Here is a 16,922-nt window from a genome sequence, read left to right as displayed (position 1 = left end):
TCATCTATTATGAAGTGTCAATATCTATGGATAGACGTTTCGATCCACGAATCAAGTAGCTAAAGGATTTTTTCTGAATGACTTTTTATTACATAATAGACAGATTTTTGTTTACATTTTTATTTATTGTATTTTTGTAATGATGATGTCCACTATTATTATAATCTATTATTTCATTTGTAGAAAGTAGTATGGGTGAAACGAAAAATGGGTAACTGTCACCCATAATATCATGGAATCCTGAAAATAGTGCATAATCTAAAGGTGTGGAGTTGTGGAGTCCTCGCTTCAGGGGCCATGTTAAAATCGTAACAATCATTGCAGTTTGTGACATCAAACTTGACAGTTGTATAAGTGCCAAACTTGACAGTTTCTTATATGTAGTGTCATACTTGACAGCCCGATATAAAGTTTTAAATTTGACAGTTATTGTATGAAGATTTGATGTCACAAGATGTGTTTCGCGCGTTTATACCCTATCCGCAGAAAGAAGTTAGTATTGCGTTCTCTCTGTTACGTAATCCCATACAAATGATAAGAGGCAAAAATCTCAGTGAACATAACCATTTTGAGTCACCAACCAATCACAAACGAAATTGTTTTCTAACTGAATATCGAATGTTTTTGAAAAAATATTTGTGATTGGTTGGTGACTCAAAATCGTTAACGCCCACTGAGATTTTTGCCTCTATCATTTGTGTGGGATTATGTAACAGAGAGAGCGCTATACTAACTTTTTTCAGCGGATAGCGTAGGTATAGTTTTTTGTGTTTTCTTGAAAAAAGATTATCGGCCGTGCTAATCATGACAAATATTCTCCTTTCTTCTCCAACTAAGCGTAAAACTTGTGCTAGGAGTAGGTACGACAATAGTGCAACGAGTGAGGGTTTGAACCGCCGACCTTTCGGTATTCAGTCCGCTCCTCAACCGTTGAGCTATCGAGGCTCTTATATTTTAAAGTCAGAGTCAGGGATTCAACTTACGCAACGGTAATTATAGTTTATTTGTCTAACACTGTTGTTGTCCACAATATTGCCGGCAAGATGTCTGGGTGCTTTATATATTATATTAGTATTCGTTATTAGAAGGCGGACGAGGGTGGACGGTTTGTTTTAATGGTTTGTCCACGTCCATGTACGTCTTAAGTTTTATACGCGGCGATTTTATTGATTTGCCGCATAATGTAATGGTAAATGGCAGACGGGTGGTTGGAAGATGGCGGTATTGTTTTAGGAGGCACTTCTGTCTGCCTGGTAGATATAAAAGTGTAAAGTTTTTTCTATGATGTTGGACAATTAACTCCGGGGTGGACTAGTGTCGCCCCCTAGTGTGTTATATTGACGATGGTGGATTGTGTTGTCTTGAGATAGTACCGTCTGCCACTGTTCAATTATTTTCTATAGTTATAAATGTTCGCTTTTTTTTGCGTTTACAAATTTTTTTTTCCGGATTGACAACACACAACATTTTAATCTTGAAATCAATTCTATTATAGAAAGATCAACCTTTGGATCGCATCTGTCTACTATACATTTTTTCTTCAATCAATTTTTTTTTCGATTTCTTTTAAGTTATCTGTATTATATTATAACTATTGTTATACAAATGACGTGTTGTCGATTCCGGCACATTTTTGATGTTAGCTGATAACGTCTGTAAATTAGGGTCGTAACTAAGTCCATTTCTGGAAATATTGAACAGTGGCAGACATTAAATTGTAATATAATTTACAGCTCCAAATATGGACGGTAACAGTTCATGTAGGCGTAACTGTTATTATATAGTTTATGTAAAGCATAAGAAGTGTATATGTTATATTTTATATTTTCATTTTTGGGATTCTGGGCGTCCTGCTTCGGTGCTGTATCGTATAGAGTACAATTTTACACCTTTTTGAATGATTTTATCATCTTGTAACATTGTTACTCTATATGGGATCCCGTATATCATTAAAGGCAGAAACATACTCATAATATGCTACCTGACCCGGTGACGTCGGAGTGAGTTGTGTTAAATCACTCTTTATGACATAAACACAACGTAACATAATGTCCAGTGTTTTAAGATGCCTGTCAACTTAGCTGAGATTTATTCAGCGGATCAATTGGTTTTATTGATAGATGACGTAAATAATTATAACGCCATTTAAGATAATCTGATTGATTTGCTAAACACATCCGCTCCGTTAAAATTGACAGACACTCTTCAAATCTTGTCCAAAAAAATTGAATCCTCTCTTCCCAAAGGTGAATATTTAGGCTCGTAAATCGCGCGCGTTTCGCACGACATTCGGTACGGTCGCATGTTATAAGTATGCAACTGCCCTTATTTATTTCATTGAAATGCCTTCCGCAAACACATTTTTGTTTCATATTTTTCGGAGACTGCTACTTTTTGCGTGTTTATAATTTATATATTGTTTTTCATATTTCTGTAGTGTGATTTACTTCTGTTTGTAATAACTGAAAATATTAAAAAAAAAGAATAAAAAAAATGTCATTGCAAAAATTGCATCGGTATGGGCGGGCTGTTAGTGTATATATTTAATATTATATCGTGAAATGTTTCCTGTAAGCAATTTCAGTTCTATATAAATGTATTGTTATGTTATATTATTTTGTTATCATCTCTGAAATATAACCGGTAAAAACTAAAAAGCATCTTCTGGATGTGTAAGTTCCATCTTAACCGATTGCATATTCAATTTTTTTGCATGTGTTTGTCAAGTAATTAAAAATCTTAAAATATTTCAGATATGGCAACACTAAGTACGTTATATTTTTCAGTCATCATATTATAGTCATATTTTTAATTTCATCAAAACTAATAATTATTATTTCACTCTCGTTTTGTTTTGTGTCACATAATTTAATCGTTGCATCGCAGTCTTCATTTTGTTCCGTCATAGTTCATATTGTATTGTACTTATTCCATTTACGATATTCGCTAAAGATTACTTGGAGAAAAAAAAACGTGTAGAAAATCCAAAAAAAAAAAACAATTGTAATAATTATAGATACAAGTTCGCATATAATATTATGTTTGATTAGAGATTAATCTAATATAATGTGCTTGTGACTTTGTATTGCCGTCCGTATCATCTTGGATGGCTGTTGTTTAACAACATTGGTGTTGTTGACTGTTGTTCGACAACATTATGTTGTTGAAGACAACAGGCGGGTTCGCGACGGCCTTTGCACGGGGACGTTAAAACCAGGCTGTTGCGAGTCCATAAAAGCAACACGGGCCAATAAAACTATTGAGGCAATCAACCGAAACTGTTTCCTCATTACTAAATGCCACAATTGTATTATTGGGTGCCGTGTTATCCGCGCCTCTAGATTCATCGTAACAGTATTTCAATGAGCGTTTTGTATAATGTAATGTGCTATTGTTTTGAATGAACTTACAAACCACTTTTTAGCCAAATTTTATCAAGAGACTAGTCAAGTAAACACAAATCAGTATCCAAAGTGTTCATTCTACATTCAAGTCTACATTCTACTTGGCAAATTGTAAGGCCTTTATTCAAATGATTTTATAACTATGTCCTGAACTTGGCGAATTATTCGTAGTCTGAATTTAAACGGACAGGAGTTGAGTCAACTAAGTGCCCTAAGTGGCCTATATACACGTGGCAAATTTTTCTGCTCCTGTCTATAAAGGGCCTTATAAAAATGGTTTTATAACTTCTTTCTGTACTTGGCAAATTATTTGTAGCCTGGATTTGGACTGACAGGTGTCGAGGGACTAGATAAAGTGATTGCTCAAAGTACTAGATGTCATGGTTTTTGCAGTGCTCCTGTGAATACATGGAATTCGTGCATGTTTATTCAAGCCAATAGCGCAGTTATTACAAACGGGCATCGAATAATTGTTACCTAATCAAGAGGCATAATATTGTCCCCGCCCCAAACTAACTTACAATCGCAAGCCACAGTATAACTTGTTGGTGGCAGATGAGCTTTTCGTCAGTAATGTAATTTTAAATTTGTAAAATTTCACATCAGCGAATAAATAATGTATAATTTACTATTTCGTTGAGGTGAGAGCAGTTCAACTTTTTCTATTCATAATTTTCGGGTCACATCGCTAATCAGCACACATTAACATTTAATTACCTACCATTAAAAAATACAAAAAAAATATGTAGATATTCCAAAATTCTTAACTATTCATGCTCTCTCTCCTCAAAAAACAAGTGGGCTTGTAACCGATTGCTGACAACTGGCCTTGGTTACATGCAGATTTGTTGCAGTTCATAATATCAATCCTTATTGTTTTCCCTTTTCTTTTCAAAATCTCTGTAACTCGTTAGAGGAAAAATTATCTTGTAAGCCGGGGTAGTAGTACTCGAGGGATTTCACATTTTTTCAAATTATTTGGTGCCAAAGTAGACCTCAAATGCAATTCAGATCTTGCCATTATAACTTTCATCACTAAGTAGTGATAAACACTTACGCAACTGCAGTTTTTATAATGAAAAAACATTTATTGTAAACAGCACGATAAAATGCAAAGCGTAATATATACAAGTATGTAAGTAACATAATGTACATTGTACCACATTGGCACCGATTATTCTGTTCTAAAATATTGTGTAGACGATTTAGCCTAGATGTTAAATTCATTATTAAATTGGAATTTTTAGATGTAACAGTTTACTCGATTAATTAATTAGAAGTGGTTATCCCTGAAAATAGTTACCATTTTCGTTACGTTAGGTTGTGCTCACTACTCTGGTTCTTGCCACCTGTGGGAAGAAAATAAAAATAAACAAACCAAACCTTGTCGTTTTATTTTTGCACTGTTAATTTTAATTCACTTACTGTTTCCATCCACCACTTTCGAACCGCTCAACTGTATTGAAATGATCTATTTATGGTATAGGTAGGTCCTTACAGCTTTCCTATGGATATGTGTAGTCAGTTCATATTATTTTAAAGTTGACGTGCAACGACGATATTCTCAAGATGTTCAGAATTTATTAGAATAACAATAAAATAGTGGGCGAAGTCGCCACTTGCTCAAATCCAAACTTGAAGCGGGGCAGGTCGTCCTTGTCTTGCGCACGCGCAGAAATGAGAGAGCGCTATACAAAAACCACAGTTTACACTTTCATCTATTGAAATGCACGCGGGGCGTCGTTGAGAACGAGCCACGCCGGTTTATCTTCGAAATAGAGAATCCGGTCGATCGTCAAATAAAAACTTTAATTCGTGGACTTCGGTGTAAAATTGTGATAATTAGTGATATCCGCGACGTTTCGGTGCTGGCAACCGAGCGGCATTTATTTCTCTCCTTGGTTGAAAAGGTAAGCTTTTATTTACTTTTCAATAAAGCTTTATCGAGGCAACTTTAAATTGGTGAGTAACTTTGAAGTTTGAGCTTTGCTTTTGAGCCTTTTCTTTATTAACCCCCGACCCAAAAAGAGGGGTGTTATAAGTTTGACGTGTGTATCTGTCTGTAACATCGTAGCTCCTAAAATAATGAACCGATTTTAATTTAGTTTTTTTTGTTTGAACGGTGGCTTGCTGGAGAGTGTTCTTTAGCTATTATCCAAAAAATCGGTTCAGCTGGTTGAAAGTTATCAGCTCTTTTCTAGTTACTGTAACCTTCACTTGTCGGGAGTATTATAAATTTTTAATTTACACTTGTTTAAAGAAATCTTGTTCAAACAGTAAAGGTTTAATTTAATAAAGACCGGCTTTGCGGAGTCTATTTTACGATTGCAATTAAATATGCAGTTGTATAGTTTGTTAAGATAAAATCTAGGTTTATGGCAGTGTACCAGGTCAAAGCTGCAGCATGTGTTATACGGCTGAAATACATCGAGACCTGTGTGAAAGTAGGTACTTGCTTGGCTATACGCTTTCCGATAAATTCAACCTGTTACTTCTAGGTAGGACTGAGATTGCAGGTTGAATTTTGAATTGCACCTAGTAAATAAGTTTAATAAACTAGGTACTGTATGATTGCGATCTTACCATTTCCCGAGTGATACTTATTGACGATGTGGCAATATAATCTAACTTCTGAGATGGAACATAGTAGGTACCTAGGAAGAGCTATGGCAGTTAAATTGACCGGTATCCATTTAGTGCCTACGTAATTAGTTTCTAGTTTAAATCGTTTGGATGTCAAGGATGCTGGGTGGTATTGAAGAATCCTGAGTCCAGACTTGACCAATTTTTACTAAAGAACTGTAAAAACCTGAGAGTTTACCATGTTCTCAACGACGTTTGAAGTCTGCTAATCCGCACTTAGCTTGCATAGTGGTCTATAACCTAAACCGTTTTGAGAGGAGACCGATTAGTGAGCGGGCGATGGGTTGAGACCTGAGATGATGAGGTTAAATCTGACCACCTGTTTTATTGTACAAGGGAACCCTTTCCTATTTTAGGAATAAATCAGTGTAGTTCGAACTTACGCTACGCTGCGACCTTTAAGATTTCGGTCCGTGAACGTTACCTAATGAATTATTGATTTAAAGTAAGTAGTTTACTTCGTTGCTTATATGTAAGCCTAAAATAGAACGCGCGACATTTATTTGTTATACCCGACTACATTATAATACAAAAAAAGATGGAAATGTACGATGGCTTTCATTATTCTCACACTACGAAGCGTGCGTAGGAGCCATGCTCCTGCAGTTTCCGTCCTGCAGTACGTGAACTGTCGCGTGCTTCATATTCCTTGTATTACATTACACAAAGCTACACAGGTACGCGCGCGTTTTGTGTTACGTCCTGCCGCCGTTTTATTCAGTTTCTGTTCTGCAAGCTTTTTAAAATGACCAAATCAAAGCACACTTATGTAACTTTTTGAGATATCGTGTGTTTCCGTGTTGACAAATAGATATTTTCTAGATTAGTAGATTTGCGTGTTGCCACAGGTGATGCATAATTCAATAATTGAAACGTTTTAGAAAATATTATAAACATCATCAAATCTGTTGCAATTTGTTTTATAATATAATAAAATGGACGAATTTACTAATTTTTATTTTTTATGCATTGGTTGCAAAATAATGTGGTTTCAGATTTCGTTTTGCGTGATTAGCTGCCTATTTATTGACAGAAAATTGAAACGCAATAACTTTATGACAATGCAAAAAGCAAATTATATAGAAACAGCCTAATGAAATAAAAGTTCACTAGCAACTAAACTTGCAGGTAGATTACAACAAGGGGTTGTTCAAGGGACGGAGCAACAAATTCCTGAAAAGCCGGCAAGAAAACTTGCCAGTGAACACTTTGCTTATAATACCTAAGTATAAGTAGGTAACTAAAAGGTACCTAACTTATTCATCATGTAGATACCTACCTAATTACAGAATATATAATAGTACCTACTGTACGTATTTTCGGTACAAGTAAGCACCTTTATATGTTTGACATTAAGTAGGTACCTACTTAGGTAGGTAGGTACATAGAATTCATTAAGAGCCTACTTAAGAGAAGTGTAGGTGGCACATGAGGTTTATTTGGGTGTTTGTAAGTAGGTATACCTACCTACATAATGTATTAATCCTTGTTGTAGATTTAGTGGGATGCTCTAAAGCCTATGAAAATCTTAGGTCTCTTCAATACGAGTTTCTTGACCACGGTGGTCTTGCCGTCACTCACTCCATACAAACGTATTTGGCCCACTATCAGTAGTGGTGGTAGCACTGGTCTCCTCTCATAATGAGCAGGGTTTAGGCCATAATCCGCCACGCTGGGCAAGTGCGGATTGGCAGACTTCACACTTAATATATTTGAGGACATTATGGATAACTATCAGGCATGTAGGTTTCCTGTTGTTCTTTTCCTTCACCGTTTTAAAGCAAGTGATATTTACACATACGACTCCGAAAAGTTAGCGGTGCGTGCACGGAATCGAACCCCCGACCTTCCCAATAGGCGGCGGACGTCTTAACCACTTGACTATCACGGACCTATCGACAAACGATAGATGGAATATTGAAACCTGTCGTAATTATTCAGGTATATAATGTATCTATTCCGCTGACCTTTTCAACTATTTTTATTTTCATCATCACATATTATTATCTAGGAAACAAACACTCCAATTCGTTCTCCTTTTTGTAATTCTGTTAAAAACGAGTTTTTTTTTGCAAAATCGTGACCTTGTTGTTATAATAAAATATGTTAATATTGAAACTAAACCGTTAGTATTGCATACAAAAGCAATTTTTCTGCTGCTAATTTTTTTGAGCGGCAATATCGAATATCGATGATTATTTATAATTTATTCATTGCAAATTGCAATAAACTTAACTGTTTCATTTCCATTAAATTATTATTTGCTAATCGTCAATCAAACTCAAATATCAAATAAGTTTCGAGTATTGATTAGTTAGTAATTTACATTTTATTAAAATTTTATTCATGATGAAATTCGAAACGTAAATAAAGTGGAAATAAACCAAAACAGAACTATACCCCTGGTGGGACTCGAACCCACAATCCCCGGCTTAGGAGGCCGATGCCTTATCCATTAGGCCACAGGGGCTGATGTAATCTAGCTCAAAACTAAAGCTTAGTTGATACCTATTTAATATTTTATCCTTCTCCCTTCCTTGAATGAGAATTTTTCCACAAATTCTAATAATTAATATCACTTACTTTACGGTGTAAGAAAACATCGTGATGAAACCTGCATGTCTGAGATTTCTCCATAATGTTCTTCGCCTTTTGTTATACAGAAGGCCTCAGCGGACTTATTTTAATAACTTTTACCTTATATGTTTTCAACGTAGACCCTAAGAAGGGCTATTCGTCAAAGGGATCTTTAAAAAATGAGATCGAAGGAGAACAGTTCAGTATCATTAAAAAAATTATATCAACTCTACCACTTTTCTTTAGATAAAGTCAGTTTAAAGAATAACTGCGGACCTTCTCAAGATAAGGAAGGTTAGTTGTTACGTGCATTACATTGTAGTTTTCGTCATACCATTTTCAGCAACAACGTGATCTGTAAATATAAAATTATTGTACCGTTTTCCCAGAAACCAGCAGTCACGAACACAGGCCGTTTGAATTTCAAACTTGCCTGTGCCATTCGGAAACTGTGGCACGGATGTTGCCTACAGAGGTCCGACGAAGGTCAGAGCAATTGTGAGACAAGTGGAGGACATGGGAGTGACCCGAGACGGTTGCAGTAGTTTCGGGACTTATATTGAAGGGCCGTAGTGGTCGTCATTTACCACGAAATCAAAGGCAGCGTAAACTAAAAGATGGAACACCCGTTTTGATCTTGAATCGACATCTGTCAAATATAAGGCTAGGGATAACATGAAATCAAAGAAGAATAATCGTTTTGTAGCTTTCCTAGCGTCAAATGCAGGTAACATTTAGGTACGTTTCGACTAAAGTGGAGATGGGCGGAGTGGAGCGGAGCGGAGCGTGAATTGACCAATCACAGATTCTGCTTATTAAGAATGGGGATTTCGAGCACTGTGATTGGCCAATTCACGGTACGCTCCGCTCCACTCCGCTCAGCTTCGCGTCAGTGGAAACACACTCTAATAGACTGCCAATGAAGTCGAAGTCTGAGGTCTCGACGTTTTGTTACTACCAGTAACTGTCGTGAACTGTGTCAAAAATGTCGGACTACTGTATCTCAGTTATACTGTGACTGTGGTCCGTGACCCATTCGGAGTTCGCATTTGATATGCACGTGGTAACATTATACGGCGGGCTAAATAAGGAAGATATTAAAAACTATGAGAAACTGTCCACAGCGCGCTTTCCTACCTACCTATAAGGAATGGAATGACCCATTATTATTATTGCTCTGTGATCTGTGATGTGATGTTGGTTCTGGATGGTTTCTGGCTTGATCTCTTTATTCTTACCATTTTCGTTACGTTAGGTTGTGCTCACTACTCTGGTTCTTGCCACCTGTGGGAAGAAAATAAAAATAAACAAACCAAACCTTGTCGTTTTATTTTTGCACTGTTAATTTTAATTCCCTTACTGTTTCCATCCACCACTTTCGAACCGCTCAACTGTATTGAAATGATCTAGGTATGGTATAGGCAGGTCCTTACAGCTTTCCTATGGGTATGTGTAGTCAGTTCATATTATTTTAAAGTTGACGTGCAACGACGATATTCTCAAGATGTTCAGAATTTATTAGAATAACAATAAAATAGTGGGCGAAGTCGCCACTTGCTCAAATCCAAACTTGAAGCGGGGCAGGTCGTCCTTGTCTTGCGCACGCGCAGAAATGAGAGAGCGCTATACAAAAACCACAGTTTACACTTTCATCTATTGAAATGCACGCGGGGCGTCGTTGAGAACGAGCCACGCCGGTTTATCTTCGAAATAGAGAATCCGGTCGATCGTCAAACAAAAACTTTAATTCGTGGACTTCGGTGTAAAATTGTGATAATTAGTGATATCCGCGACCTTTCGGTGCTGGCAACCGAGCGGCATTTATTTCTCTCCTTGGTTGAAAAGGTAAGCTTTTATTTACTTTTCAATAAAGCTTTATCGAGGCAACTTTAAATTGGTGAGTAACTTTGAAGTTTGAGCTTTGCTTTTGAGCCTTTTCTTTATTAACCCCCGACCCAAAAAGAGGGGTGTTATAAGTTTGACGTGTGTATCTGTCTGTGGCATCGTAGCTCCTAAAATAACGAACCGATTTTAATTTAGTTTTTTTTGTTTGAACGGTGGCTTGCTGGAGAGTGTTCTTTAGCTATTATCCAAAAAATCGGTTCAGCCTGTTGAAAGTTATCAGCTCTTTTCTAGTTACTGTAACCTTCACTTGTCGGGGGTGTTATAAAATTTTAATTTACACTTGTTTACTTTGATTTTAAATCTACAAAGAAATCTTGTTCAAACAGTAAAGGTTTAATTTAATAAAGACCGTCTTTGCGGAGTCTATTTTGCGATTGCAATTAAATATGCAGTTGTATAGTTTGTTAAGATAAAATCTAGGTTTATGGCAGTGTACCAGGTCAAAGCTGCAGCATGTGTTATACGGCTGAAATACATCGAGACCTGTGTGAAAGTAGGTACTTGCTTGGCTATACGCTTTCCGATAAATTCAACCTGTTACTTCTAGGTAGGACTGAGATTGCAGGTTGAATTTTGAATTGCACCTAGTAAATAAGTTTAATAAACTAGGTAGTGTATGATTGCGATCTTACCATTTCCCGAGTGATACTTATTGACGATGTGGCAATATAATCTAACTTCTGAGATGTGTGACCCGAGACGGTTGCAGTAGTTTCGGGACTTATATTGAAGGGCCGTAGTGGTCGTCATTTACCACGAAATCAAAGGCAGCGTAAACTAAAAGATGGAACACCCGTTTTGATCTTGAATCGACATCTGTCAAATATAAGGCTAGGGATAACATGAAATCAAAGAAGAATAATCGTTTTGTAGCTTTCCTAGCGTCAAATGCAGGTAACATTTAGGTACGTTTCGACTAAAGTGGAGATGGGCGGAGTGGAGCGGAGCGGAGCGTGAATTGACCAATCACAGATTCTGCTTATTAAGAATGGGGATTTCGAGCACTGTGATTGGCCAATTCACGGTACGCTCCGCTCCACTCCGCTCAGCTTCGCGTCAGTGGAAACACACTCTAATAGACTGCCAATGAAGTCGAAGTCTGAGGTCTCGACGTTTTGTTACTACCAGTAACTGTCGTGAACTGTGTCAAAAATGTCGGACTACTGTATCTCAGTTATACTGTGACTGTGGTCCGTGACCCATTCGGAGTTCGCATTTGATATGCACGTGGTAACATTATACGGCGGGCTAAATAAGGAAGATATTAAAAACTATGAGAAACTGTCCACAGCGCGCTTTCCTACCTACCTATAAGGAATGGAATGACCCATTATTATTATTGCTCTGTGATCTGTGATGTGATGTTGGTTCTGGATGGTTTCTGGTTAATCTCTTTATTCTTACAAAAGACTACTAGGAACGCTATTTTGTCTTAGGTACCCACTGGTAAGAGAAACATAAGTATGATTACTACTAAGGATTTACTTATTTTATGGTCGTCCGGTCCTTACGTTGAAGTTTTAAGGACCAAAATTATTCGGCCCATCAACAATCACAGCTCGTAAGCATAGTAACCATATCCCAAGTAACACAAAAGTGCTGCATATCAACTGAATCACTGTCCACGTTGGAAACTTTAGCTCCAAAACATGCTATATTAAAGCTGAATAATATCTGAATAATAGCATCCTCAGAAGATATAACTCTGATTTGGGCACAAATTAAACAGCAACTAGCTGATTAACTGCATTATAATAGCATTTAAAAAGCATTAATAAAGGTAACATTCGCCCCAAGAGCTGAACATTGGCTGATAAAGAGAGTGTGTGTTACCTATTGTGCAGCTCAAACAACAAATAAGCACCCTTTTTACGCTTTTATGCAGTTAAAAGAGCACGAGCGGCGAAATTGTGAATAAATATTACTCCATATATTCTATAACATAACACTATCTCGATAATATTCTGCAGCAGTGTTATATTTGTGCACAAATATCATCACCATCATACAATGTGACATGTGTTGTGTACTTAACTGAAGTGCAAAAAGTTAATTCATTTTCGGTAAGTAAAACTTGATCTTATTTGTTACTAGTGCCTGAAATTTGATGGGGAAAGCAAGTTTATTGTCAAATATCATATACTTTTAGACCAAAATTTTCACGCGCTCTCGTAATATAACTGTTTCCTTGGAAATCTTATTATAAAATGGATTGTAATAATATAAAAATGCCAGCAATTTTTTTGAATTAGACGATAAGCTTTTTACGTATAACTAATTAAAAATCTTTTTCAAATCCAATAGATATTTTCATAGACAAAATAAGAATAAATAGTAAATAAATAATAAATATTGTAATTTAGAACATAGAAAATGGTGGGCAAGCAATGTGAACCGTAATAATGCCAAATAAATGCTTTAAGGGCTATAATAAGGTGCTAGGGATATATTAATCAGCAAAAGGCTGACACGAGTAGTTCTTGTGTCTAATAAGTCAGCCATAGATTGATGTACAGCTGAATAGTTGGTAACATTACGCAAATACTTTATACCCAATGAACAGCTGTATAATCTGTCAAGAGTTAGCTATTATGGGTCCGTGGTGAAAGTTTTTCATGAGCGAATAAGTCAGTACTTATTAATTTATTTATTTCTTTCTTTCGTTCTTTTATCTTTAGTTTATAATACTTATTATAACTTTATTTCTCAGGGTAATTCCCAAGGGGACTTATTCGACATTTGCACTTCAAGTGCAAATGTATTCTGCTCTCAGCAAGAGCAACAAGTAGCAGAGCAGCTGGCACAAGTGATCAGCTCGAAAACCATGAAGACTCTGATGGCTAATCAAGCTTTAATTTTAGATAAATAAATACCATTTTTAAGCAATTTTTCCATTTCAATTTTCCTTTTCAGTTTGCCTATTCCGAAATAAATGCCAATGACAAAAGGTCTGTAAAAAGGATTCTTAAAAACGTTGCAAAGTATAGGCCAAAACTCGTTTTTAGAACTCTTAAAGATTGGCCAATCGTATTTCACTAATTTTTATTCTTTTTTCTACATTTTTTTACAACAACCCTAGTATTCATATAAAAGGGGTTTATCTGTACATTCTGAAACAAATTTTTATTTATTTTTATGCATTTTAGTTTTTGATTTACTGTGCAAAATGTAGAAAAATATACCCGAGTATGGAACCCCGGTGCGCGAGTCTGACTCGCACTTGGCCGGTATTTATAACGCTGATAATATAAATGATATACAAGTACGGTGAGGCGCTGAAAAAGAACTTTTCAGGATCTTAAATAACTCCATGAGCTGATTAAATGCCTACGGGAGTACAATTATTCAGCCCAAGTAAGGACAAAGGGTTACAAGTGAATAGCTTGATACCTGCTTGCTGTAATTTAACACCATATACGTCCACCCAAAGGAATCATGTGGGCTAGATAAGTGCAGTTATGAGAGTGCGTATAACAGCTGATTAAAACTGTGAAAGTTCAACTATATGCAGCATGAAGCGTTAATTGAATTCACGGAATAACTGATAGCTTTATAATAATTCACATATGTTCAGTTAAAATGCAAACATTTGAAAGATACACTTGTGACCTTTTATTCAGAAAGTAGCTTAGTTTGAGTCCATAAAAATACTTTATTGTAGCTGACAGTACTGAAACTTGCTAAAAGCTGAATAACATGACCTGCGCACCTGATAGTAGCGCTCGCAACATTACAGCGGTGTCTTCGTGGTACTTAGTAAAGTCAATGTACAGGAGAAAGCGTAATAGTAGGCTTTTACAGTAACGGTGGACTCTAATAAGTCTTCATAAATGCTTAAAGTACCGATGTGATATCTTTTAAAGCAGTTTTGTGTTACTTGGGATAAGTCATAGACGAACTTGGTGTTTTTGAGATCAGCATGATATTTGGTAGGTACCTTATGTCTAAGTCAATTTTAGTTTCAACAGAGTAATTAGGAATTTAGGATATAAGGTCGTTGACTTTCCATCACTTCCGGTAGGTAAAACGTGAAGATGTTCACTCTAAGTAGAATTCAATGTTCACATTAGGTACCTTCCGAAAATCTACGATTTACGTGAAAACCACCTACCCGTATACTACCTATCTGTGACCTAAGTATGGGTTCTTTCTTCAGATGTAGAAAAGATCAGATATTAAAGTTGCTTATGTTCATTGACATAGATAGGTAACGGTAGGAAAGCCACGATAAACAAGTAAATTTAAAATTTATAACACCCACGACAAGTGAAGGTTACAGTAACTAGAAAAGAGCTGATAACTTTCAAACGGCTGAACCGATTTTCTTGGATTTTATCTAAGAACACTCTCGATCAAGTCACCTTTCAAACAAAAAAAACTAAATTAAAATCGGTTCATTAGTTTAGGAGCTACGATGCCACAGACAGATACACTCGTCAAACTTTTAACACCCCTCTGTTTGAGTCGGGGGTTAAAAAAGGTCTAAACTCTAAAGAGATTGACGATGAAAGTTGAATCTTTCATCATCATCATCAATCGACAGACGTCCATTGCTGGACATATCTACTTACATCTCTTGTAGGGACTTCCACATGCCTCAGTCTTGAGCCATCTGGATCCATTGGCCCCTGCGATTGCTCCTCTGAGTTTGATGTTTCTAGATCCACCTTGGGGGCGGGTCTTACGGTTCGCTTTCCGGTACGAGATCGCTCTTCAAGCACTTTGGGAGCCCAACGCCTCTAAGTACTTACTTATTTTAGAAGTGACTAGCTGATTCCCGCTACTTCGTCCGCGTGGGTTTAAGTTTTTCAAAATCACGTGGGAACTCTTTGATTTTCCTGGATAAAAAGTAGCCTGTGTGCTAATCCAGGATATTATCTATCTCCATTTCAAATTTCAGCCAAATCCGTTCAGTAGTTTTTGCGTGAAAGAGTAACAAACATACACACATACATACATACACACATACATACACACGAACTTTCGCCTTTATATGACTAATGTGATGTGATAATTTATTATCTCTATTAAAGTTGTAACACAGTAAACATCTGTTTAGTCGAAGTTAATACAAATAAATTGCTCTGCATTACAACAATGGCATAACAACAGTCTCGTCGGATAAATCTCATTACAAGTTCCGTTTGTATAATTTCTACATGGATCTAAAACGATTTCACTAAACCATAGCCCGTACGATAAATAAGACGCTCTTTATGAGGTAAGCTAATCCCAAAGTGAAAGGATCCACTTAAGCTTGAAAGGCTTAGCAAAGGATTTTAAAGCAGGCACTTATAAGTTATAGATATCTTACGACTTATTTCCTGTATCACATGAGTAGATTCTGTGCCTTTATCGTAATACATATTATAAGTAGGACTTACGTAGGAATTCATCATAAAGAAAATAGTGGTTTCTAATTCTTAATCATTACCTAAAAATTTGGCTCTCAACCTTGCCTTCTTAAATTGTGGTTCAATAGGTAAATGTTCTTCTTATAGGTTTCTGCCTGTCTTGGTTCATAGATGTCCTGCTTCCATGCACGCTCCCCATTGTAAAGTTCCACATATCAAAACTTCTGGACAGCTAGGTGATGATCGCAGTCACCTCTAACTGGCTGATACTCTCCCTATTGGCTAAAGTGGACAGTCACAGAAAGAATACCAAAAATTCAGCTAAACACAACATTCGCGGTTGTAGCAATGTCACAATTCAAATTCAAAATATTTTTATTCAATTTGACTTTTGACGATTCAAAAGAATTAGTCTTTTGAATCGTCAAAAGCATCTACCACTTTTTTGGAATGCCTTTCCTACCGAGAAGAACCAGCAAGAAACTCGACGGTTGCTCTTTTCAAAGATTTGATATACGATATTATATCAATACATATTATAATATATATCAATAGTTGACGTGGGCACCACGTTGAACATTGTTTTCAAAGCCTGGTTGGATAGGTAAAGAAAAACAACAAAATACACCGTCAGCAATGTTCGACAGGCGCTTTTTCCGTTTATGGTAGCCTAGTGGCCTGTGGCGACCGGCGGGCTTGACAAAAGGTAGATCGAGCATTGCGCATGTTATCTGCCATCGCTGATCGTTCGTGACTCACCCGACTGTAGCGATTATCTCAATGGACCGGTGAACTCGTTCAAGGCTGATGGTGGAACATAGACAAACAAGACTGGGTTAGGACAGCAGAGTCAGTACTCACCTACAAGTTACAACCTCAACACAGTGTCGCTGGTGAAGACGAGGGCCCTGTTTTTGACGTGACAACGTCTTATAATTCGATAGAGCCGGCTGCACGCACGAAAAGACATGACTCATGCGGCGTTACCTCGCTCTGAGGCGTTCCATGTAAGGCTTGAAGTGCAAGCGAGAGCGCGGAA

General features: G+C 36.8%; 1 protein-coding gene and 1 non-coding gene across 2 annotated transcripts in view; one reads left to right on the top strand and one right to left on the bottom strand.

The window, feature by feature from the left end:
* Window positions 1-8,444: 8,444 nt before the first annotated feature.
* Trnar-ccu lies at window positions 8,445-8,517 on the bottom strand. The gene has a single exon. It is a non-coding gene; the product is annotated as a tRNA-Arg (tRNA).
* A 1,754-nt stretch (window positions 8,518-10,271) lies between these two features.
* LOC123870341 (leucine zipper putative tumor suppressor 2 homolog) overlaps window positions 10,272-16,922 on the top strand; it is a 119,377-nt gene continuing 112,726 nt past the window's right edge. The window contains exon 1 of the mRNA XM_045913597.1: window positions 10,272-10,469. The gene's annotated coding sequence lies outside the window, so the exon portion shown is untranslated. The remainder of the gene's footprint in view (window positions 10,470-16,922) is intronic.

This window comes from Maniola jurtina, chromosome 12 (genome assembly GCF_905333055.1).
Source record: "Maniola jurtina chromosome 12, ilManJurt1.1, whole genome shotgun sequence".
In the NCBI taxonomy this organism is placed as follows: Eukaryota; Metazoa; Arthropoda; class Insecta; order Lepidoptera; family Nymphalidae; genus Maniola; species Maniola jurtina.
This window is presented reverse-complemented; position numbering and strand designations above follow the sequence as displayed.